This window comes from Primulina tabacum, chromosome 4 (genome assembly GCF_025594145.1).
Source record: "Primulina tabacum isolate GXHZ01 chromosome 4, ASM2559414v2, whole genome shotgun sequence".
Taxonomy (NCBI): domain Eukaryota; kingdom Viridiplantae; phylum Streptophyta; class Magnoliopsida; order Lamiales; family Gesneriaceae; genus Primulina; species Primulina tabacum.
In genome coordinates, this window is record NC_134553.1 from 37,003,945 (window position 1) to 37,027,779 (window position 23,835).

Below are 23,835 nucleotides of genomic sequence, written 5' to 3' on the forward strand. Positions count from 1 at the left end.
GATTTAGTAGTATGTTCATGTGTATTGGAAGCCTTATGATTTCCCTGCATTTTTCAAGCCATTTTCTAGCCACGTTTAGCTTGTTCCGACGAGTTTCTGTGGACTTTTCCGGTGATCCACCACGTCGAGACCAACATTCTTCTATTAAAACTAGATTCTTGAGGTATTGAACTCGAAAATTCCAGCTTTTGAGTCGTATTTAGGCTGCCCGGAATGGAAATTTTATCCGCGTCATTTTAATTCATTTTTGTCGTTTAAAGTGTGTTAATTGAGATACATATCGGGTTTATATTGTAGGTTTGATCGTTGGAAAGCTTCGAGCTATAATTAAGCAAGCCTATAATTTTTTTCGGATTAGTTTGTGCAATTATATTGTGAATTAATATTAATATGTGTATTGAAGCGAGAATTAGTTAAATAAAACAATTGATTTGAATAATTGGAAAAATAATCGATTTTATTGGATTATTCGATAATATTACTAGAATATTGGATTTAATTGTGAATGGAGAATTATTGGAAATAATATGCGTATTGGTAACTTTTCTGAATATTTAGATGAAGTTTTGTTAATTAAATCGTTAAGTTGGATTTTTAGTAAAATAAATTCAACTTTAATACTTTTTTAAATAAGTTGGATTATTTTATCTTTATTTGGTGATTGTGAGATTGTTTGGCTTATTGATATTATTTTTAGGCCGAGAAGATTAAATTTCTGCTTGTTAGTTGTTCAAAGTTGGCATATGATGTTACAGTTCGATAACATACAACGGTAATACATAAATTACTTTTTAAGCTTAGTTATGAGTTAATTATGAATGTTTATTTGATTCGTTGGCTGTAGAGAATTGTTAAATGCCTCACTGATTTATATATCTGTTTATGTGTCATATTTACGGAATTTAGTATATGACATGATATTATGACATAATATCATTCTTGTTACCTATTTCTCCAACTGTATTGTATTCTTGACACCCGAGATTATTATTTCAGAATTAGTTAGCAGCTTTCGAGTCGATTTATCCTTGAGACCAAAATTATGATTGTCTATTTCTACGTACATTTTATGTGTGATATGCACTCGAAATATTGAGATCATACATTGTTCATTATTGTGTTGGGTCGTGCCGGATTTGGACAGTTTGATTGTAAACGGGCCAACGAACAGGACTCGTTACTCCGCAATGAGCTGGCGAGATTTTAGTTGAAATCCTTCTCTAAGACCCTCTAGTTTGCGATTTTTTGCTTTTGGAAAGCTTTCGTTTCCTCGAGAAATCGGCTTAGAAAGGTCGAAATTCGATCTCGATTACATTTTATCGTATCTCAATCATAGTAATAGCTTTACATTCGCTAATTTCTTACTCTTATTTTTTTTCCTATTTTCTGGAAACATTTAGTAATTTTGATTTCGTGAGCCGGTTCTGTGCGAAAGGGCATGCGGATTACTCCAGAGACGGTCTACTTATTAAAAACAATTATTTCGAATGTTTTAGTCATGATTTACGTAAACGGTACTGACACGAGGACTTCCCAGAGAGGTCACCCATCCTAGCTCTGCTTTCGCGCAAGCACGCTTAACTTCATGGTTCTTATTAAGCGAGAGCAGTGCCGCGTGTTGTTCCTCGCCGCCCGCTCCGCACGTACTCGAGGGATAAAAGAATAAACAATCCACTCAATTTCAGGTGCGATCATACCATCACTAATGCACCAGATCCCATCAGAACTCCGAAGTTAAGCGTGCTTGGACGAGAGTTGTACCAGGATGGGTGACCCCTTAAGAAGTCCTCGTGTTGCACCCCTTTTCTTTTTTTTTATTTTTGATTCCTTATTGACAGACGATTTTCGGTTCAAATCATCTGAATCTCGATCGTGACCAGATAAGACATGAGAAATTAACATAGCTCGGGCCGTGCTAGATTTGGACAAAATTGTAGGCTAGTTTTATTGTAAACGGGCCAACGAACAAGACTCGTTACCCCGCAATGAGCTGGCGAGATTTTAGCCGAATTACTTATCTAAGAACCTCTAATTTGTGATTTTTCGCTTTTGGTGAGCTTCCATTTCCTCGAGAAATCGGCTTAAGAAGGGCGAAATTCGATTCCGATTCCATTTTATCGTATCTCAGGCATAGTAATAGCTTAACATTCGATAGTTTCCGAAAGAGGATCGATTAAGGTTCCCGAATGTGGAACGGAAGTTTCAAAAATGTTTTACAACAAGAAAACCGAGCACCTTTACTAGTTGTGTGTAGCAAATACATAAAACACGAAATGACATCATAGGGTGTTTATAGAAATTTTTTACCTATCAATCACAAGGATTGATGTTATGGCTCCAACTCAGGTGTAAACACCTTAGCTCTTGAAAAGATGACAAATCTACAAGCTCCTTTCTTCAAAATTAGGCTCACCACTTGCAAGCTAGAACCCCTCTTATTTTGCACTAGAAAAATAAGAGGATTTTTCAATGAGGGGTGTTTTTCTTTCCTCAACAATCGAAGAAGAAAAATGAGAGAAAAATTCACAAGGAATTTCGGCCAAGGTAGGTGGGGAGGAGAGAAGGGTTTTCTTTCTTGGTGTATGAAAAAGCAAAAAGCAAGCATGTGCATGTCATGCATAGATTATTGAAAAAGTTTCCTCCAACTCTTCACCTCTCAAGCATGCATTTTGACTTGGGCTTGTAACTATTACAAGGCCCATGGACTTTTATTTAAATGTCTCAAACACCTTTGAGTTCATTTAAACTTTACTTGATATTACACAAGTCCACTAGTTTAATAATTATTTCTAATTGGGCTCTACAAGGCCCATTGTTGTTTAATTAATTCAACACTTGAATTAATTTAATTATTTGGACTCTACTAGATCTACTAGTGTTTAATTAATTCAACACTTGAATTAATTTAATTTAGTCCATAATAATATTTATGAAAATCACAATTTTCAAATACATTATTTGTTTGGCCAACTTTTAATTTAGGAACACTTCCTGAAATTAAAAGTTACATTCTACTTATAGAAGTCGTACTTCTATTTTATTTATGCTTATAAACTCTTTTATAAGCCGCTCAACACATTGAACTATTTTAACTTGTCAACGGGATCTAGAAAGCTAGCATTTGTGTGGCCCTCAATGATTCATTGATATAACTAGCCGTGGGTTCACATCTCCATGTGATTCGGGCTAAACATGTCCTTATATGAGCATACCCCAATTGTGTTGGAAACTAGACTCTGGAGTTTGACAAAACATGAATCAATCGATTAACAAAATATGAATCAACTGATACGCGCAAGCAAATTCGGCAACTGAACTTATCAACTGAAATCAGCTGATACAATGATACAGAGTAAACTGATCAGTTGGAACTGATCAGTTAAAACATTCAGCCAAATGCCTCAAAGTCTCTCAACTGAAGATGTCTCGGGAAAGAACAAAGCAGACATAACAGATTACAAGAGCACCGCACAACAACCAAGACTACTTAAAACAACGCATTCCGGACAAAGCAATTAAGACGTCGAGTTACAATAAATGAAGCAAACAATATCGAAGGAATAATCAAGTGGAAACCAACGGATACAAAGATTCAAATTACCGTTGGAAAAGAAGAAAAAGAAGAAGTGACGATACATCATTCAAAACTTGCTATTACTCTGTCAAAATCTCAGCTCACTCTTACTTGATTTATTCGTAGCAATCAAGGCTACAAGTTGAGCAAACTAGCAATCTGTAATATTTGTTAATTCAATAGTGCTAAGATCAGTTACGCACAGAGATCATTTTGTAATACTAAGAGTTTCAGTTTAGGCAGTGGGTAAGTCCTAACTGAAGTGGGTCTGTACAAGTGTTGTATTGGATCAAAGTCTTTTAGTTGAAATCCTATCCTTGTGATAGAAGGGGTGACGTAGGAGTAATTGAATTCTCCGAACATCCAGAAACAATCCTTGTGTATTTTATTTCAGTTCTGTATTCTATCTGTCAGTCAGTTACCTTCCGCAACTACCTCAGTTTAACTGATTGATATTGACCAACAAGATTCCGAGAATCAGTTTGTCACCAAACTGAACTCAAAAATTCGATAAGACCAATATTAATTGAGAGTGTTTATTCAACCCCCCCTTCTAAACACTCTTGACACGTCAATCGATCCTATCAAGTGGTATCAGAGCAGTTGAATCTAGTTCTTGAATACTTCTGATCAATAAATCTGCTAGCATGACTTCATTCAATAAAATTCCTATGTTCTCAAGAGAAGATTTCGATGACTGGAAAATCAGAATGCAGGCTCACTTAGCTGCACAAGATGATGACATATGGTATGTCATAACAGACGGATCCATGAAGATTCTAAAAGCAAATACAGCAATTGCCATAACTTAAGGGGCACCACAGAGAATTCAAAAGCCCAGAGAAGAGTGGACAACTGAGGACAAAAGAAAAGCCAATCTTGACAATGTGGCCAAAGATACTCTATACAAAACACTGGACAAAGCAACATTCAACAAAATAAAGATGTGCAAAACAGCAAAAGAAATTTGGGAAAAGTTGATTCAGATATATGAAGGAAATGACCAAACAAAAGAAAATAAACTCTCTGTTGCTGTTCAGAAATTTGACAATATCAAAATGAAGGTTGGAGAATCAATGAATGAGTATGATGAAAGGGTGAGCATTATTGTAAATGAATTAAATGCACTCGGAAAGGTGTATACTAACAAAGAGGTTGCACTAAAAGTGATGAGAGGTCTTCCAAAAGAATGGGATGTCAAAACTATGGCTATGAGAGAATCTAAAGACTTGAACCAGATCGAACTTCATGAACTATTTGCTGATTTAAAGGCTTATGAATTTGAATTGCAGAGCAGAGAAGGAGAACCATTTACTCCTACAGCTACAACTGCTCTAGCAGCTGTAAGAACTGAATCAACCAGTTCAGTCGAGAAATCTGCCGATCAGTTAAGCAATGATGCTATGTTATTATTCATCAAAAAGTTTGGGAGGTTCATGAGAAAGAACCAAGGAAACTTTCAGAAGCAATAAAAGAGAAACAATTCCAAAGAAGAAATAAATGCTTGCTACAATTGTGGCAAAACAGGTCATTATATTGCTGACTGTCCTAAACCTAAAAAGGATAGTCAAGGATCAACTGACAGAAGAAAGAAATCATATGAGCATAAGAGAAGATCCAGAGATGATAAGAAAACCTACAAAAAGAAATATGAGGTTCTATTAGCTGAAGAGAACAAATCCAAATGGGCAGAAACTGATAGTGACGAATCAGAACCAGAAAGCTCATATAGCTCAAGTGATGAAGAGGAAGTCAAATGTCTAATGGCCAATGATACAGAAGCAGAATCTACAAGTCAACAGGTATTTGATTTTAGTTCAACTGATTTTACACGAGAAGAACTCATTTTAACATTGCATGAAATGGTAAATGAGTACCAGAAACTTGCATCATCAATTGAGGAAATAAAGTCAAAGCAAAATGATCCCATGGACAATAAAAGCAAAACTGATGAATCAGTTGATGGGTTGAGTCTAAAAAGGGAAATTGCTGAGTTAAAAGCAGAGAGAAAGAAAGATCAGTCACTGATCCAGAAATTGATCCTTGAAAATTCAAAACAGACTGAACTCATTCAATCTTGGAATAAGTCATCTACTGCACTGAATAAGATGTAGAATTCACAAAAATCAGTTTCTGATAAAACTGGTTTAGGGTTCAGTAATCAAGGAGAAACGTTTTCAAATGATACTCAACCAAAGCTGACAATGAACAAAGGGAAGTACATTCACTTTGTCAAATCAGCAGTGGTACAAGAACAAATTGAGCCCAGTAAACTGATTGAACAACCTACTGAGAAGTTGAACAAGGCTAGAAGATATGGGATTGGCTATAGCCAAAAGCTTTCAACTGATTCACAAAGCGGGTCATCAAAAAGATTTCACAAAAACTATTCGAATGGCTATGTCAATTACTATAACTGCAAGCCAGTTCAGAAGAGATACAGATTGAACAATCAGTTGAATAAGACTAAAACACATACTGTATCAACTGTACACTGCTCACCAAGCACACAAAAGCCGAGAAAAACCATTTGGAATACAGCTACTGGAAAATCAGTTAAACTAATCCAAGTATGGGTTCAAAAGGGACTAATAAGTTTTGGACCCAAATAGATATGGGTACCAAATCATATTATGTGTGTGCTTGCAGGTAACAGGTACAGATAAAAATTCAATGTGGTATTTAGACAGCGGTTGCTCACGACATATGACAGGAGATGCAAGTATGCTATCTCAACTGACCAAATATAGTGGTCCAAACATCAGTTTCAGAGATAATTCCAAAGGTAAAACCGTGGGTAAGGGTAAGCTTATCCATGGTAACTTTACTATTAAAGATGTTTTATTAGTAGAGAATCTGAAGTATAACTTGATTAGCATCAGTCAGTTGTGCGACAATGGATTCTCGGTACAATTTGATAAAAACTCATGCTCAGTTAAAACATCAACTGATGAAATAATACTAACTGGCAAACGATGTGGAAACACATATAAAGTCAGTTGGAATGAACAGCCTCATGCACCAGTCTGCTTTATTGCTTCAAAATCATCTCAAAACTGGTTGTGGCATAAAAGGTTAAATCATTTAAACTTTAAATCCATTGCCTATCTGAGAAAACATGAACTTGTAACTGGTTTGCCCAAAATAAATTTTTCAAAAGAAAAACTTTGCTCAGCATGTCAGTATGGAAAACAAGTACGATCTTCTTTCAAAAACAAGGGCTGTAAGTCTTCATCCCGATGCTTAGAACTATTGCACATGGATCTCTTCGGTCCAATACCAGTCATGAGCTTAGGGGGAATGAAATACACCTTGGTGGTCGTAGATAATTTTTCAAGATTTACTTGGGTTATCTTTCTCAAATCCAAAGACCATACGGCTGCACAACTGATTAAACTCTTTAAAAGACTTTTAAATGAAAAATCAGTTGGGATTGATCGAATCAGATCTGATCGAGGAACTGAATTCATCAATCAAACACTTTCAAGCTTTCTAGAAAATGGTGGAATCAAACATGAGCTCTCAGCAGCAAGAACTCCTCAGCAAAACGGTGTAGCTGAGAGAAGAAATCGAACCCTTAAAGAAGCTGCTAGAAGAATGCTTGCTGATTCTGGTATTTCTCAAAGATTTTGGGCAGAGGCAGTAAACACTGCATGTTATACTCAGAACAGATCAATGATTAATAAGAATCATATGAAAACAACATATGAGATCTGGCATGGAAGAAAAAGTATAATCACTTATTTCAAAATATTCGGCTGTAGATGTTTTATTCATGATAATGGTAAAAATTACTTAAAAGCATTCGATGCTAAATATGCAGAAGGAATATTCCTTGGATATTCATCAGTTAGTATAGCTTATAGAGTCTTTAATAAGAAAACTTTAAATGTTGAAGAATCTACGCATGTTGACGAAACTGCACTAACTGATAAGCCAACTGATCAAGTTGAGCTAGCTGATCGATTTTCAGATATCAGTTTGGAAGATGATGACAAAGATGAAAATCATAATAATCAAAACATCCTTCAAACACCATAACCAGAGATATTGGATCAATTAAATGAGCAGGAAGTCAATGCTGACAATCAGTTATTAAAGAAAATGATAATATTCAAATATCAGCTGACGAGGCATCAACTGAAGCTGAAAACTGCATTTAGTTACCAACTGAAGAAGTTGCAGATGCAACGAATGCTGAGTACAGATGGAGAAAATCACATCCACCAGAATTGGTAATAGGAAATCCATCTGATCCAGTAAGAACTCGCAATCAAATGTTAAATTTATTTATTCATTCAGCCTTTGTCTCACAAATGGAACCAAAGAAAACTGATGAAGCTCTTGCTGATCCTAACTGGGTAAATGCTATGCAAGAAGAGCTGAATCAGTTCACTAACAATAACGTTTGGAACTTAGTTCCAAGACCAACTTCAAAAACCATTATAGGTACAAAATGGGTGTACAGGAATAAACTAAACGAGGACGGTTCAGTTATACGCAACAAAGCAAGACTACTAGCACAAGGATATAGGCAAGAAGAAGAAATTGACTACGACGAGACGTATGCTCCAGTTGCAAGATTGGAAGCAATCAGAATATTTCTTGCTTATGCATCTCACAAAAACTTCAAAGTTTACCAGATGGATGTAAAGAGTGCATTCCTAAACGGTCAGTTACAAGAAGAAGTATATGTTGAACAACCTCCAGGTTTTGTAAATCACAAACTTCCTGATCATGTATACTATTTGAACAAAGCATTATATGGTCTTAAACAAGCTCCCAGGGCTTGGTACGAAACTCTTTCAAAATTCCTAACTGATCATGACTTTACAGTCGGATCAGTTGATAAGACCTTGTTCAAATTTACTAAAAATAATCATATTCTATTAGTTCAAATTTATGTTGATGATATAATATTTGGGTCAACTAACCCTAAATTGTGCGAAAAGTTTGCTAAGTTAATGGAGGAAAAGTTTGAAATGAGCATGATGGGTGAACTGACATTTTTTCTTGGACTGCAAGTGAAGCAACTGGAAACTGGTATATTCATTAGTCAAACAAAATATACAAAGGAGTTGCTAAAGAAATTTGGTATGGAATCATGCTCAGCTGCAACTACTCCCATGAGCTCATCAGTTAAACTAGATACTGACGAAGGGGGAATATTAGTAGAGGCGACATTATATAGAGGATTAATAGGTTCATTGTTGTACCTAACAGCCAGTCGACCTGATATTGTTTTTGCTGTCTGTATGTGTGCCAGATTTCAAGCAAATCCTAAGCAATCACATTTCTCAGCTGCTAAAAGAATTCTGAGATATCTTAAGGACACGCAAAATGTTGGGCTATGGTATTCCAAAGACTCCACCTTCAATTTATTTGGATATTCAGACGCAGATTATGCAGGATGTAAGCTTGATCGCAAAAGTACAAGTGGATCTTGTCAGTTCTTAGGAGACAGACTGATCTCTTGGTTCAGTAAGAAGCAGACATCCATAGCTACCTCAACAACAGAAGCAGAATATCTTGCTGCTGGTAGCTGTTGTGCACAACTGATCTGGATTCAGCAACAACTGAAGGATTATGAAGTAACGTCAACTGAATCGCCCATATTTTGTGATAATACCAGCACAATTGCCATCACTTATAATCCAGTTCTTCACTCAAGGACCAAGCATATAGATGTCAGGCATCACTTCATTAGGGATCATGCGTTAAAGAAGGATATTCGACTAGAATATATTTCAACTGAATAGCAAGCAGCTGACATCTTCACAAAACCATTACCCGAGGCTTTCTTACTTTCGAAATATTCTTGGTTTAATTGATTTATCTTAGAAATTATTAGTAATATTGCTTCACTAACAGAATTATATGCAGAAAATAAGAACACAACAAATTGAAAATAACACTTCATTAAGAATACCAACGTTCCCATTTTACAGAAGATATCATGGAATCAACTGAATCTAGCCACGCCCTAACCCAATCATTTAACTCATAAATTCGAACTCTAGCAAATGCCCTAGATTTCGAAATCTTATCAACAACATGCCAGTCTTTCCATAGCATCGCCCCCAAAAGACATTTGTCTTCAACAGGCAACTGAAAAGCCAGTTCAGGGCATACCTCAATCCTCTCAGACAGAACATCAGCTATATTCTGAAGCAGAACTATCCTTGGCAAACATTGATGAAATCATTCAAGCTGTTACCTTGGAAGCTCAGCTAGAGGAAATACAATATGACTCAATTACCCATTCAGCTGAACAACCAGAGCAAGACATTAAGATATCATCTGAAGCACTAGCTGAGTCACTTATTGCTGAAAAATTTATATCTGCTCAAACTGAAGATCAAACTGAAGTGCCAAACCAAACTTCAGAAAAAGAAATAACTGAATCGGAAAAAGCTCAAACTGAAGCACCAGTTCAGCCAGAAACTTCTGCTGAACAAGATATTCAAACTGATGAACAAGAAAAACCCTCAGAACAAGAAACTGCTGAACATGTAGAAGGTCAGTTGCTCACTGAATCAAAGGAGCAAGAACAAATTTCAGTTAATTCTCCACAGGAGGCCCCTATGTATGAACCATCCATCTCCATCATTCAGCCAGACAGTTCATTTCTTGATCAAAACCAACGTTCATCATCTCAAATTCAAGAAAACATTCCAGCTCAGCCTATGGCTGGAACAATGGAAACTAATCAAGCATTAGTTCTTTTTGGACAAACATCGAAGCATTCAGAAACGCCCAGTCAGCAACCTCCAATTCAATCCACAGAAATGGATGTTGTTCTTGAAGAAATCCAGAACATAGAGTACAATATGCAGCAGATGCTCGCTGAAATCAAGAAAATTCAATTCGAACAACTGTCTCATACTGTCAAATTAGATTCTTCGACTGAATTTGACTCGGCGAAACTAAACGCTCTTCAAGCCAACATGGACTCTCTTAGCAGAACTATGCATGAAATAAAGAAGGGGCTAGTTAACTCACTCTTTACAACTCAGGATGTAATCAGTCAGAGAGTTGAGCGACTGGAAACCTCTGTTTCAAACAAAATAGAATTGCTACAGACCTCCCTCACAACTGTTGCCTCAAGTATCTCATCAGATGTAAAACTTCTTTCCATTGACGTTCGAAAGCTATCAGACAAAATGGAGTTGTTTGACAAAAAAGGGGAAGAACAGCAACTGAAGAAGAATTAATCAGATTATTAGAATCAACTGATATAATATTCTCAGATTTTATGTTATCTACAAGGAATCCAGTTATTTTATGATTCAGTTGCGTAATCTATTATCTACAAAGAGCTCAGTTATTCGATCTTAAATCACTTGGTTTTGTCAAACACCATAAAAGGGGAAATTGTTGCAAACTAGATTCTGGAGTTTGACAAAACATGAATCAATCGATTAACAAAATATGAATCAACTGATACACGCAAGCAAATTCGGCAACTGAACTTATCAACTGAAATCAGCTGATACAATGATACAGAGTAAACTGATCAGTTGGAACTGATCAGTTAAAACATTTAGCCAAATGCCTCAAAGTCTCTCAACTGAAGATGTCTCGGGAAAGAACAAAGAAGACATAACAGATTACAAGAGCACCGCACAACAACCAAGACTACATAAAACAACGCATTTCGGACAAAGCAATTAAGACGCCGAATTACAATAAATGAAGCAAACAATATCGAAGGAATAATCAAGTGGAAACCAACGGATACAAAGATTCAAATTACCATTGGAAAAGAAGAGTATAAATATGGCAGAAGAAAAAGAAGAAGTGACGATACATCATTCAAAACTTGCTATTACTCTGTCAAAATCTCAGCTCACTCTTACTTGATTTATTCGTAGCAATCAAGGCTACAAGTTGAGCAAACTAGCACTCTGTAATATTTGTTAATTCAATAATGCTAAGATCAGTTACGCACAGAGATCATTTTGTAATACTAGGAGTTTCAGTTTAGGCAGTGGGTAAGTCCTAACTAAAGTGGGTCTGTACAAGTGTTGTATTGGATCAAAGTCTTTTTTAGTGGAAATCCTATCCTTGTGATAGAAGGGGTGACGTAGGAGTAATTGAATTCTCCGAACATCCAGAAACAATCCTTGTGTATTTATCTCAGTTCTGTATTCTATCTGTCAGTCAGTTACCTTCCGCAACTACCTCAGTTTAACTGATTGATATTGACCAACAAGATTCCGAGAATCAGTTTGTCACCAAATTGAACTCAAAAATTCGATAAGACCAATATTAATTGAGAGTGTTTATTCAACCCCCCATTCTAAACACTCTTGACACGTCAATCGATCCTATCAAATTGCTCCATTCTTAATTATCAACTCCATGATAACAAGAACGTCAGAACTCAAGTATGATAGTACCCAACCAATCATGTTAAACACCTAGCAGCATCGCTTACATGATTCCCTAGGTATCAAATGATATTGCTTAAATGAACCATTCAATTATGTTTAGCGTATCGTACGGTCCCTTCATCTCATATAGCCCGACCGATTCGATAACTATAGGTATATCGAGAGCTGTCAAAGAATCGATACTATGTGTCATGTCGTAGTTGCATCGATGGTGTAATTTATGAAACCCTTTTCATAATAACCACCATACTCTGATCAGAGATTTCATACTACATATACATGTGATCACATAGGATATCCATACCCGAAGGTAAGCGGTGAATCCCCGACTACAATGCATCGACTCCTATATGTTTCGACAAAACATCCAACCTTGCCACCTGATGACCCCATGAGAGTTGGTAAACAAGTCAAAGTGTAATGCTAGCACATAGAGTCTCAATGTTGTCCCGGGTCATAAGGACTAATGGTGTACAACCATAAACTAGGACGTTTCCACTCGATAAGTGAGAACAACTTGGAAAGTCCTTTATGGAGGGTTGTTCAGTGTACTCTACAAGGTGCACCTATTTGCATGTTCGGACATCACAATGTTACCTACCAATGAAACATGGTACTTACATCGCAGATACTAGTCTCGAACTCGAGCGGCCTATATCCTTCTTAGCGGCGGCTGAATCGACTAGGAATTGTTTAGAATATACAGTATTGCAAATATGAGTTTCATTATACTCATCATATGAGCATCTCATATTCTTTCTACTATTTGTATATTCAAGGGCTTTATCTATGCAACTAGCATGGGTATACAGATAATGATGTGCCAAAACAATAATTTCAAATATTATTAAAATAAAGATTGCTTATACATAGAGTTTTATTGTGAACACTCGGCCAACACTTGGCTCGACGGGCACCTACTCTAACAATTTCAACTTCTTGTTTTTTCTTTTTTCTGGAAACATATATCAATTTTTGTTGTCGTGAGTCGGTTCTGTGCGAAAGGGAATGCAGATTACTCTGGAGTTGGGCTACTTATTAAAAACATTATTTCAATGTTTTAGTCATGATTTACGTAAATGGTCGCGACACGAGAACTTCCCATGGAGGTCAATCATCCTAGTTCTGCCCTCGCGCAAATACGCTTAACTTCATGGTTCTGATTGGGCGATAGCACTGCCGCGTGTCGTCCCTCGCCGCCCGCTCCACACGTACTCGAGGGATATAAGAATAAACAGCCCACTCAATGTCCGGTGCGATCATACGAGAATTAATGCATCGGATCCCTTCAGAACTCGGAAGTTAAGCGTGCTTGAGCGAGAGTAGTACTATGATGGGTGACCCCCCTGAGAAGTCCTTCTGTTGCACCCCTTTTTGTTTTTTCCTATTTTCGATTCCTTCTTGACAGACGATTTTCGGCTCCAATCATCTGAATCTTGATCGGGACAAGGTAAGATATGTGAAAATAACGTAGCTTGGGCCATGCCGGATTTGGACAAAATTTTAGGCTAATTTTATTGTAAATGGGCCAACGAACGAGACTCGTTACTCCGCAATGAGCATGGAAAGATTTTAGCCAAATTATTTCTCTATGACCCTCTAATTTGCGATTTTCCGCTTTGGTGAGCTTCCTTTTCCTCGAGAAATCTACTTAGGAAGGTCGAAATTCGATTCTAGTTCCATTTTATAGTATCTCAGGCATAGTAATAGCTTTACATTCGCAAATTACTTCTTGTATTTTTCTATTTTCTGGAAACATTTAGCATTTTTTTGTCTTGAGCCAGTTCTGTGCGAAAAGGCATGCAGATTACTCCAGAGACGGGCTACTTATTAAAAATAATTATTTTGAATGGTTTAGTCATGATTAACGAAAACGGTCGCGACACCAGGACTTCCAAGGGAGGTCACCCATCCTAGCTCCGTCCTCGCGCAAGCACGCTTAACTTCATGATTCTTATCAGGCGAGAGCAGTGCTGCGTGTTGCCCCTCCCCACCCGCTTCTCACGTACTCAAGGGATATAAGAATAAATATCTCACTCAATGTCGGGTGCGGTCATACCATCAATAAAGCACCGGATCCTATCAGAACTCCAAAGTTAAGCGTGCTTGACCCCCTGAGAAGTCCACGTGTTGCACCCCTTTTCGTTTTTTTTCTATTTTTGATTCCTTCTTGATAGACAATTTTCGGCTTCAATCATCTGAATCTCGATCGAGACCAGATAAGATATGTGAAATTAACGTAGCTCGGGCCGTCCAAGATTTGGACAAAATTGTAGGCTAATTTGATTGTAAAAGGGCCAACGAACGAGATTCATTTCTCCGAAATGAGCTGGAGAGATTTTAGCCGAATTCTTTCTATAAGACCCTCTCATTTGCGATTTTCTGCTCTTGGTGAGCTTCCGTTTCCTCAAGAAATCAACGTTGGAAGGTCGAAATTCGATTCCAATTCCATTTTATCATTTCTCAGGCATAATAATAGCTTTACATTCGCTAATTTCTTCATCTTTTTCTATTTTCTGGAAACAATTAGCAATTTTTGTTGTTGTGAGTCTGTTCTGTGCGAAAGGGCATGCAGATTACTCCAGGGACGGGCTACTTATTAAAAACAATTATTTCGAATGTTATAATCATGATTTACGTAAACTGTCGCGAACAAGGACTTCCCAGCGAGGTCACCCATCTAGCTCTGCCCTCGCGCAAGCATGCTTAGCTTCATGGTTCTGATTGAGAGAGAGCAGTGTCGCGTGATATCCCTCGCTGCTCGCTCCACACGTACTCGAGGGATATAAAAATAAACAACCCACTCAATTTCAGGTGCGATCATAGCATCACTAATGCACAGGATCCCATCAGAACTCCGAAGTTAAGCGTGCTTGGGCGAGAGTTGTACTAGGATGGGTGACCGCCTAAGAAGTCCTCGTGTTAAACCATTTTTTGTGTTTTTTCTTAATTTTTTATTCCTTGTTGACTGACGATTTTCGGCTCAAATCATCAGAATCTCGATCGGAACCAGATAAGACATGTGAAATTAACGCAGCTTGGGCCGTGCCAAATTTGGACAAAATTGTAGGCTAATTTGATTGTAAACGGGCCAAGGAACGAGACTCATTACTCTGCAATGAGCTGGCGACATTTTACACGAATTATTTCTCTATGACCCTCTAATTTGCGATTATCCGCTTTTGGTGAGCTTCCGTTTACTCTAAAAATCGGCTTAGGAAGCTCGAAATTCGATTCTGGTTCTATTTTATCGTATCTCAGGCGTAGTAATAGCTTTACATTCGAAAATTTATTCTTCTTATTTTTTTTCTATTTTCTGGAATATTTAGAGATTTATTTTGTCGTGAGCCGGTTATGTGCAAAAGGGCATGCAAGTTACTTCGGACACGGTCTACTTATTAAAAACAATTATTTCAAATGTTTTAGTAATGATTTACGTTAACGGTCAAGCCACGAGGACTTCCCAGAGGGGGTCACCCATCCTTGCTCTGCCCTCGCGCAAGCATGCTTAATTTAATGGTTCTGATTGGGCGAGATGGGCCTCGTGTTGTCCCTCGCCGCCCGCTCCACACGTACACTAGGGATATAAGAATAAACAACCAACTCAATTTTTTGGGTCCGATCATACCATCACTAATGCACCCGATCCCATCAGAACTACAAAGTTGAGCGTTCTTAGGCAAGAGCAATACTAGGATGGGTGACCCCCTGGGAAGTTCTCATGTTGCACTTCTTTTCGTGTTTTTCTATTTTTGATTCCTTGTTGACACTCGATTTTCAGCTCCAACCATGTGAATCTCGATCAGGACCAGACAAGACATGTGAAATTAACGTAGATCGGCTGTGTCGAATTTGGACAAAATTGTAGGCTAATTGATTGTAAACATGACAACGAACGAGACTCATTACTTCGCAATGAGCTGACGAGATTTTAACCTAATTCTTTCTCTAAGACCCTCTAATTTGCGATTTTTCGCTTTTCGTGAGCTTCCGTTTCCTCGAGAAATCGGCTTAGGAAGGTCGAAATTCGATTCCGGTTCCATTTTATCGTATCTCAGAAATAGTAATAGCTTTACATTCGCTAATTTATTCTTCTTATTTTTTTCTATTTTCTGGAAACATTTAAAGATTTTTTTGTCGTGATCTGGTTCTTTGCGAAAGGGCATGCAGATTACTCCGAAGATAGTCTACTTATTAAAAAAAATTATTTCGAATATTTTAGTCATGATTGCGATACCAGGACTTCCCAGGGAGGTCACCCATCCTAGCTCTACCTCGCGCAATCTCGCTTAACTTCATGGTTCTGATTGGGTGAGAGCAGTGCCGCTTGTTGTCCCTCCCCGCCTGTTCCACACGTACTCGAGGGATATAAGAATAAAGAGCCCACTCAATGTCGGGTGGGATAATACCATCACTAGTGAACTGGATCCCATCATATCTCCGAAGTTAAACGTGCTTGGACAAGAGCAGTGCTAGGATGGGTGACTTTCCTAGGAAGCCTTTGGACGAGAGCAGTGCTGGGATGGCTGACTTCCCTGGGAGGTCCTTGTGTTGCACCCCTTTTTGTGTTTTTCTATTTTTGATTCCTTTTTTAATAGACGATTTTCGGCTCCAAACATCTGAATCTCGATCGAGACCAGTTAAGACATGTTAATTAACGTGGCAGTGTCGGATTTGGAAAAAATTGTAGGCTAATTTGATTGTAAACGAGCCAACGAACGGTACTCATTACTCCGCAATGAGCTGGCGAGATTTAGTCAAATTCTTCCTCTAAGACCCTCTAATTTTCGATTTTCCGCTTTTGGCGAGCTTCTGTTTCCTCGAGAAATTGGCTGAGAAGGTCGAAATTCAATTATGGTTCCATTTTATTGTATCCTAGGCATAATAATAGCTTTACATTCGCTAATTTCTTCTTCTTATTTTTTATTCTATTTTCCGGAAACATTTAGCAATTTTTTTTGTCGTGAGCCATATCTTTGCGAAAGGGCATGCAGATTACTCAGGAGACGGTCTACTTATTAAAAACAATTATTCGAATGTTTTAGTAATGATTTAAGTAAACGGTTGTGACACGAGCACTTCCCAGGGAGGTCACCCATCCTAGCTCTGTCATCGCACAAAAACTCTTAACTTCATGGTTCTGATTGGGCAAGAGCAGTGCCCCGTGTTGTCCTTCGCCGCCCGCTACACAGCCCACTCTATATCTGGTGTGATCAAACCAGCACTAATGAACCGGATCTCATCAGTACTCCAAAGTTAAGCGTGCTTGGGCGAAAGCAGTACTATTATGGGTGACCCCCTGGAAAGTCCTCGAGTTGCACCCCATTTCGTGTTTTTTTATTTTTGATTCCTTGTTGACAGACGATTATTCGGCTCCAATAATCTGAAACTTGATCGAGAGCAGATAAGACATGTGAAATTAGCGTAGCTCGGGCCGAGCCGGATTGGGACAACATTACAGCCTAATTTGATTGTAAATGGGCCAACAAACGAGAATCATTTTTCCGCAATGAGATGGCGAGATTTTATTCGAATTCTTTCTCAAAAACCCTCTAATTTGCAATTTTCTGCTTTTGGTGAGCTTCCGTTTCCTCGAGAAATCGTCTTAGGAAGGTCAAAATTCCATTCTCGTTCCATTTTATCGTATCTCAAGCATAGTAATAGCATTACATTCGCTAATTTCTTCTTCTTATTTTTTATTTCTATTTTCTGGAAAGATTGTAGGTTTTTTTTGTCGTGAGCCGGTTCTTTGCAAAAGGGCATGCAGATTACTCTGGAGACGGTCTACATATTAAGAACAATTATTTGGAATGTTTCAGTCATGATTTACGTAAACGTTCGCAACACTAGGACTTCCTTGGGAGGCCACCCATCCTAGCTTTGCTCTCGCCCAAGCACGCTGAACTTCAAGGTTCTGATTGGACGAGAGCAGTGCCGCGTGTTGTCCCTCATTGTCCGCTCCACACGTACTCGACGGATGTAAGAATAAACAGCCCACTCAACATCGGGTGCGATCATACCAGCCCTAATGCATCGGATCCCATCATAACTCTGAAATTAATCATGCTTGGGCGAGAGCAGTACTAGGATGGGTGACCTCCTGGGAAGTCCTCGTGTTGCACCCCATTTCCTGTTTTTCTATTTTTGATTCCTTGTTGACAGTCCAATCATCTGAATCTCAATCGGGACCATATGAGACATGTGAAATTAACGTAGCTCGGGCCGTGCCGGATTTTAAACAAAATTGAAGGCTAATTTAATCATAAACGGGCCAACGAACGAGACTCAATACTCCGCAATAAGATGGCCAGATTTTAGCCGAATTCCTTCTCTAAGACCCTCTAATTTGTGATTTTCAGCTTTTGGTAAGCTTTTTTTTCTTCGAGAAATCGGCTTAGAAAGGTCGAAATTTGATTCTGGTTCCATTTTATCGTATCTCAGGCATAGGAATAGATATACATTCGCTAATTTCTTCTTCTTATTTTTTTCTATATTCTGTAAACATTCAGCGATTTTTTTTGTCGTAAGCCTGTTCTGTGCAAAAGGGCATGACGCAGATTACTCCGGAGACTGTTTACTTATTAAAAACAATTATTTCAAATGTTTTAGTCGTGATTTACGTAAACGGTCAAGAACGAGGACTTCCCAGGGAGGTCGACCATCCTAACTCTACCCTCGCGCAAGCACGCTAACTTCATGGTTCTGATTGAGCGAAAGCATTGTCCCTCACCGCCCGCTCCACGCGTACTTGAGGGATATAAGAACAAAGAGCCCCTCAACCTCGGGTGCGATCATACCAGCACTAATGCACCGGATCACATCAGAACTTCAAAGTTAAGCATGCTTTGGCGAGAGCAATATTAGGATGGGTGACCCCCTTGAAATACCTAGTGTTGCTCCCTTTTTCGTGTTTTTCCATTTTTGATTCCATGGTGACAGACGATTTTCGGCTCCAATCATCTGAATCTCGATAGGGACCAGAAAAGACAGGTGAAATTAACGTAGCTCGGGCCGTGCCGGATTTTGACAAAATTGTAGGCTAATTTAATTGTAAACGGGCCAATGAACGAGACTCATTACTCCGCAATGAGTTGGCCAGATTTTAGCTGAATTCTTTCTCTAAGACCCTCTAATTTGAGATTTTCCGCTTTTAGTAACTTCTGTTTCTTCCAGAAATCATCTTAGGAAGGTCAAAATTTGATTCTCAAGCATATTAATATCTTTACATTCGATAATTTCTTCATCTTATTTTTTTTCTATTTTCTGGAAATATTTAGCGATTTATTTTGTCGTGAGCCAATTTTTTGAGAAAGGGCATGCAGATTACTCCGGACACAGTCTACTTATTAAAAACAATTATTTTGAATGTTTTAGTCTTGATGTACGTAAACGGTCGCGGAACGAGAACTTTCGAGGGAGGTCACCCATCCTAGCTCTGCCCTCGCGCAAGCACGATTAACTTCATGGTTCTGATTTGGCGAGTGCAATGCCGCACATTGTCCCTCGCCGCCCGCTCCACACGTACTCGAGGGATATAAGAATAAACAGCCCACTCAACGTCGAATGCGATCATACAAGCACTAATGCACTGGATCACATCAGAACTCCGAAATTAAGCGTGCTTGAGTGAGAGCAGTACTAGGATGGATGACTCCCTAGGAAGTCCTCGTGTTGTACATTTTTTCGTGTTTTTATATTTTTTATTCCTTGTTGACAAGACAATTTTCGGCTCCAATCATCTGAATCTCGATCGGGACCAGATAAGATATGTGAAAAATTAACGTAGCTCGGGCCGTGCCGGATTTGGACAAAATTGTAGGCTAATTTGATTTTAAACAGGCCAACAAACGAGACTCATTACTCCGCAATGAGCTACCGAAGTTTTAGCCGAATTCTTTCTCTAAGACCCTCTAATTTGAGAGTTTTCGCTTTTAGTAAGGTTCATTTTCCTTGAGAAATCGGCTTAGGAAGGTCGAAATTCGATTCCGGTTCCATTTTATCGTATACCATGCATCGTAATAGCTTTACATTCGCTGATTTCTTCTTCTTATTTTTTCTATTTTCTAGAAACATTCAGCGATTTTTGTTGTCGTGAGCCGGTTATGTGCAAAAAAGCATAACGCGGATTACTCCGGAGATGGTTTACTTATTAAAAACAATTATTACGAATGTTTTAGTCATAATTTACGTAAACATTAGCGACACGAGGACTTCCCAGAGAGATCACTAATCCTAGCTCTGTCCTCGCGCAAGCACGCTTAACTTCATGGTTTTGATTGGGTGAGAGCAGTTTTGCGTGTTGTCCCTCGCTGCCCGTTCCACAAGTACTCGAAGGATATAATAATAAACAGCCCACTCAACCTCAGGTGTCATTATACAAACATTAATGCGCCGGATCATATCAGATCTTCGAAATTAAACGTTCTTGGGCGAGAGCAACATTAGGATGGGTGACCCCCTAGGAAGTCCTCGTGTTGCACCCTTCTTCGTGTTTTTCTATTTTTGATTCCTTGTTGACAGATGATTTTTTGCTCCAATCATCTGAAACTCGATCGGGACCAAATAAGACATGTGAAATTAACGTAGCTCAGGTTGTCCCGGATTTGGACAAAATTTTGGGCTAGTTTGATATTAAACGGGCCAACGAACGAGATTCTTTCTTCGCAATGAGGTGGCGAGATTTTAGCCGAATTCTTTTACTAAGACCCTCTAATTTGCGATTTTCCGCTTTTGGTGAGCTTTTGTTTCCTCGAGAAATCGTCTTAGGAAGGTCAAAATTCGATTCCGGTTCCATTTTATCGTATCTCAGGCATAGTAAAAGCATTACATTCGCTAATTTCTTCTTATTATTTTTTTTCTATTTTCTGGAAACATTGTGCATTTTTTGTTTTTGTGTGCAGGTTCTTTGCGAAAGGGCATGTAGATTACTCTGGAGACGGTCTACTTATTAAAAACAATTATTTCAAATGTTATAATCATGATTTTCGTAAATGATCGCAACAATAGGACTTTCCAATGAGGCTACCCATCCTAGCTCTGCCCTCGCCCAAGCACGCTTAACTTCATGGTTCTGATTGGGCGAGAGCAGTGCCGCGTGTTGTCCCTCGTCGTCCGCTTCACACGTACTCGACGGATGTAAGAATAAACAGCCCACTCGACATCGGGTGCGATCATACCAGCCCTAATGCACCGGATCCCATCAAAACTCATAAATTAAGCATGCTTGGGCGAGAGCAGTACTAGGATGGGTGACCTCCAGGGAAGTTCTCGTGTTGCACCCCTTTTCCTGTTTTTCTATTTTTGATTCTTTGTTGATAGACGATTTTCGGCTCCAATCATTGAATCTCGATCGGGACCATATAAGACATGTGAAATTAACGTAGATCGGGCCATGCCGGATTTTAAAAAAAATTTTAGGCTAATTTAATTGTAAACGGGCCAAAAAATAAGACTCAATACTCCGCAATGAGATGTCCAAATTTTAGCCAAATTCCTTCTCTAAGACCCTCTAATTTGCGATTTTCAGCTTTTGGTAAGCTTTTTTTTCTTCGAGAAATCGGCTTAAAAAGGTCGAAAATAGCGAATGTAAAGCTATTATTAACGTAGAGAATGTAAAGCTATTATTATGCTTGGGATACGATAAAATGGAACCGGAATCAAATTTTTAACTTCCTAAGCGGATTTTCTCGAGGAAACGGAAGCTTAACAGAAGCGAAAAATACCAAATTAGAGGGTCTTAGAGAAGGAATTCGGCTAAAATCTCGCCAGCTGAATGCGACTGGAAGAGGGGTGCAACACGAGGACTTCCCAGGGGGTCACCCATCCTAGTACTGCTCTCGATCAAGCACGCTTAACTTCGTAGTTCTAATGAGATACGGTGCATTAGTACTGGTATAATCGCACCCGACATTGTGTGGGTTGTTTATTATTATATCTCTGTTTTTTTTCGAGAAATCTGCCGTCGTACCCTTCTGTTTTTTTTCTTTTTTCTGGAAACATTTTGCGATTTTTGTTGCTATTAGCCTGTCCTGTGCGGAAGGGTATGACGCAGATTACTCAGGAGACGGTGAACTTATTAAAAACAATTATTTCGAATGTTTTAGCCATAATTTACGTAAATGGTCGCGACACGAGGTCTTCCTATGGATGTCACCCATCCTAGCTCTGCCATCGCGCAGAACGCATAACTTCTTGGTTTTGATTGGGCGAGAGTAGTGCCGCGTGTTGTCCATGGCCGCCCCCTCCACAAGTACTCGAGGGATATAAGAATAAACAGCCCACTCAACGTCGGGTGCCATCATACCAGCACTAATGCACCAGATCCCATTATAACTCCGAAGTTAAGCGTGCTTGGTCGAGAGTAGTACTAGAATGGGTGACCCCCTGGGAAGTCCTCGAGTTGCACCCCTGTTCGAGTTTTTCTATTTTTGATTACTTGCTGACTGACAATTTTCGGTTCAAATCATCTGAATCTCGATTGGGACCAGATAAGACATGTTAAATCAACGTAGCTCGGGCAGTATCGGATTAAGACAAAATTGTAGGCTAATTTGATTGTAAACGGGCCAACGAACGAGACTCATTCCTCCGCAATGATCTGGCGAGATTTTAGCCGAATTCGTTCTCTAAGACTCTTTAATTTTCGATTTTCCGCTTCTGTTAAGCTTCCGTTTTCTCGGGGAATCCGCTTAGGAAGTTCGAAATACGATTTCGGTTCCATTTTATCGTATCTCAGGCATATAATAGCTTTACGTTCGCTATTTTCTTCTTTTTATTTTTTCAATTTTCTTGAAACATTTAGCGATTTTTGCTGACGTAAGCCAGTTCTATGTAGAAGGGTATGACGCAGATTACTCCGGAGACGGTTAACTTATTAAAAACAATTATTTCGACTGTTTTAGCCATAATTTACGTAAACGGTCGCGGCACGAGGACTTCATAGGGAGGTCACCCATCCTAGCTCTGTCATCGCGCGAGAACGCTTAACTTCGTTGTTCTGATTGGGCGAGAGCATTGCTGCGTGTTGTCCATCGCCGCCCGCTCCACACGTACTCAAGAGATATAAGAATAAACATCCCACTCAATGTCGGGTGCGATCATACTAGCACTAATGCACCGGATCCCATAAGACCTCCGAAGTTAAGTGTTCTTGGGCGATAGCAGTACTAGGATTGGTGACCCCTTAGAAAGTCCTCGTGTTGCACCCTTTTTCGTGTTTTTCTATTTTTGATTACTTGTTGACAGACGATTTTCGGCTCAAATCATCTGAATCTCGATTGGGACCAGATAAGACATGTGAAATCAACGTAGCTCGGGCAGTGCCGGATTTGGACAAAATTTTTGGCTAATTTGATTGTAAACGGACAAACGAACGAGACTCATTACTCCGCAATGGGCTGGCGAGATTTTAGCCTAATTCCATCTCAAAGACCCTCTAATTTGCAATTTTTCGCTTACGTTAAGCTTCTGTCTCCTCGAGAAATCCGCTTCGGAAGTTCAAAATTCGATTCCGGTTCCTTTTTATCATATCTCAGGCATTATAATAGCTTTACGTTCGCTATTTTCTTCTTCTTATTTTTTTCTATTTTCTGGAAACATTTAGCGATTTTTGTTGCGTGAGCCGGTTCTGTGCGGAAGGGTATGACGCAAATTACTCTGGAGACAATTAACTTATTAAAAATAATTATTTCGAATGTTTTAGCCATAATTTACATAAACGGTCGCGACACAAAGACTTCCCAGGGAGGTCACCCATCGTAGCTGTGCCATCGCGCGAGAACGCTTAACTTCATGGTTCTGATTGGGTGAGAGTGGTGCCGCGTGTTGTCCATTCCCGTCCACTCCACACGTACTCGAGGGATATAA

The 23,835-nt window shown here is 38.9% G+C and overlaps 3 non-coding genes and 8 pseudogenes across 3 annotated transcripts; 10 read left to right on the plus strand and 1 right to left on the minus strand.

Annotated features, from left to right (window-relative positions):
- The first annotated feature begins 1,683 nt into the window (after positions 1–1,683).
- Positions 1,684–1,802, plus strand: LOC142543790 (5S ribosomal RNA). Its single transcript, XR_012819868.1, has one exon. It is a non-coding gene; the product is annotated as a 5S ribosomal RNA (ribosomal RNA).
- Positions 1,803–13,221: 11,419 nt separating this feature from the next.
- LOC142543958 (5S ribosomal RNA) lies at positions 13,222–13,341 on the plus strand (annotated as a pseudogene).
- A 1,441-nt stretch (positions 13,342–14,782) lies between these two features.
- Positions 14,783–14,901, plus strand: LOC142543904 (5S ribosomal RNA; annotated as a pseudogene).
- Positions 14,902–17,175: 2,274 nt separating this feature from the next.
- On the plus strand, positions 17,176–17,294 carry LOC142543917 (5S ribosomal RNA; annotated as a pseudogene).
- A 682-nt stretch (positions 17,295–17,976) lies between these two features.
- LOC142543867 (5S ribosomal RNA) lies at positions 17,977–18,095 on the plus strand (annotated as a pseudogene).
- Positions 18,096–18,753: 658 nt separating this feature from the next.
- LOC142543923 (5S ribosomal RNA) lies at positions 18,754–18,872 on the plus strand (annotated as a pseudogene).
- A 659-nt stretch (positions 18,873–19,531) lies between these two features.
- On the plus strand, positions 19,532–19,650 carry LOC142543953 (5S ribosomal RNA; annotated as a pseudogene).
- A 1,482-nt stretch (positions 19,651–21,132) lies between these two features.
- LOC142543865 (5S ribosomal RNA) lies at positions 21,133–21,251 on the plus strand (annotated as a pseudogene).
- A 505-nt stretch (positions 21,252–21,756) lies between these two features.
- Positions 21,757–21,875, minus strand: LOC142543755 (5S ribosomal RNA). The gene has a single exon (XR_012819835.1). It is a non-coding gene; the product is annotated as a 5S ribosomal RNA (ribosomal RNA).
- A 384-nt stretch (positions 21,876–22,259) lies between these two features.
- LOC142543772 (5S ribosomal RNA) lies at positions 22,260–22,378 on the plus strand. Its single transcript, XR_012819851.1, has one exon. It is a non-coding gene; the product is annotated as a 5S ribosomal RNA (ribosomal RNA).
- Positions 22,379–23,058: 680 nt separating this feature from the next.
- Positions 23,059–23,177, plus strand: LOC142543899 (5S ribosomal RNA; annotated as a pseudogene).
- Positions 23,178–23,835: the final 658 nt, after the last annotated feature.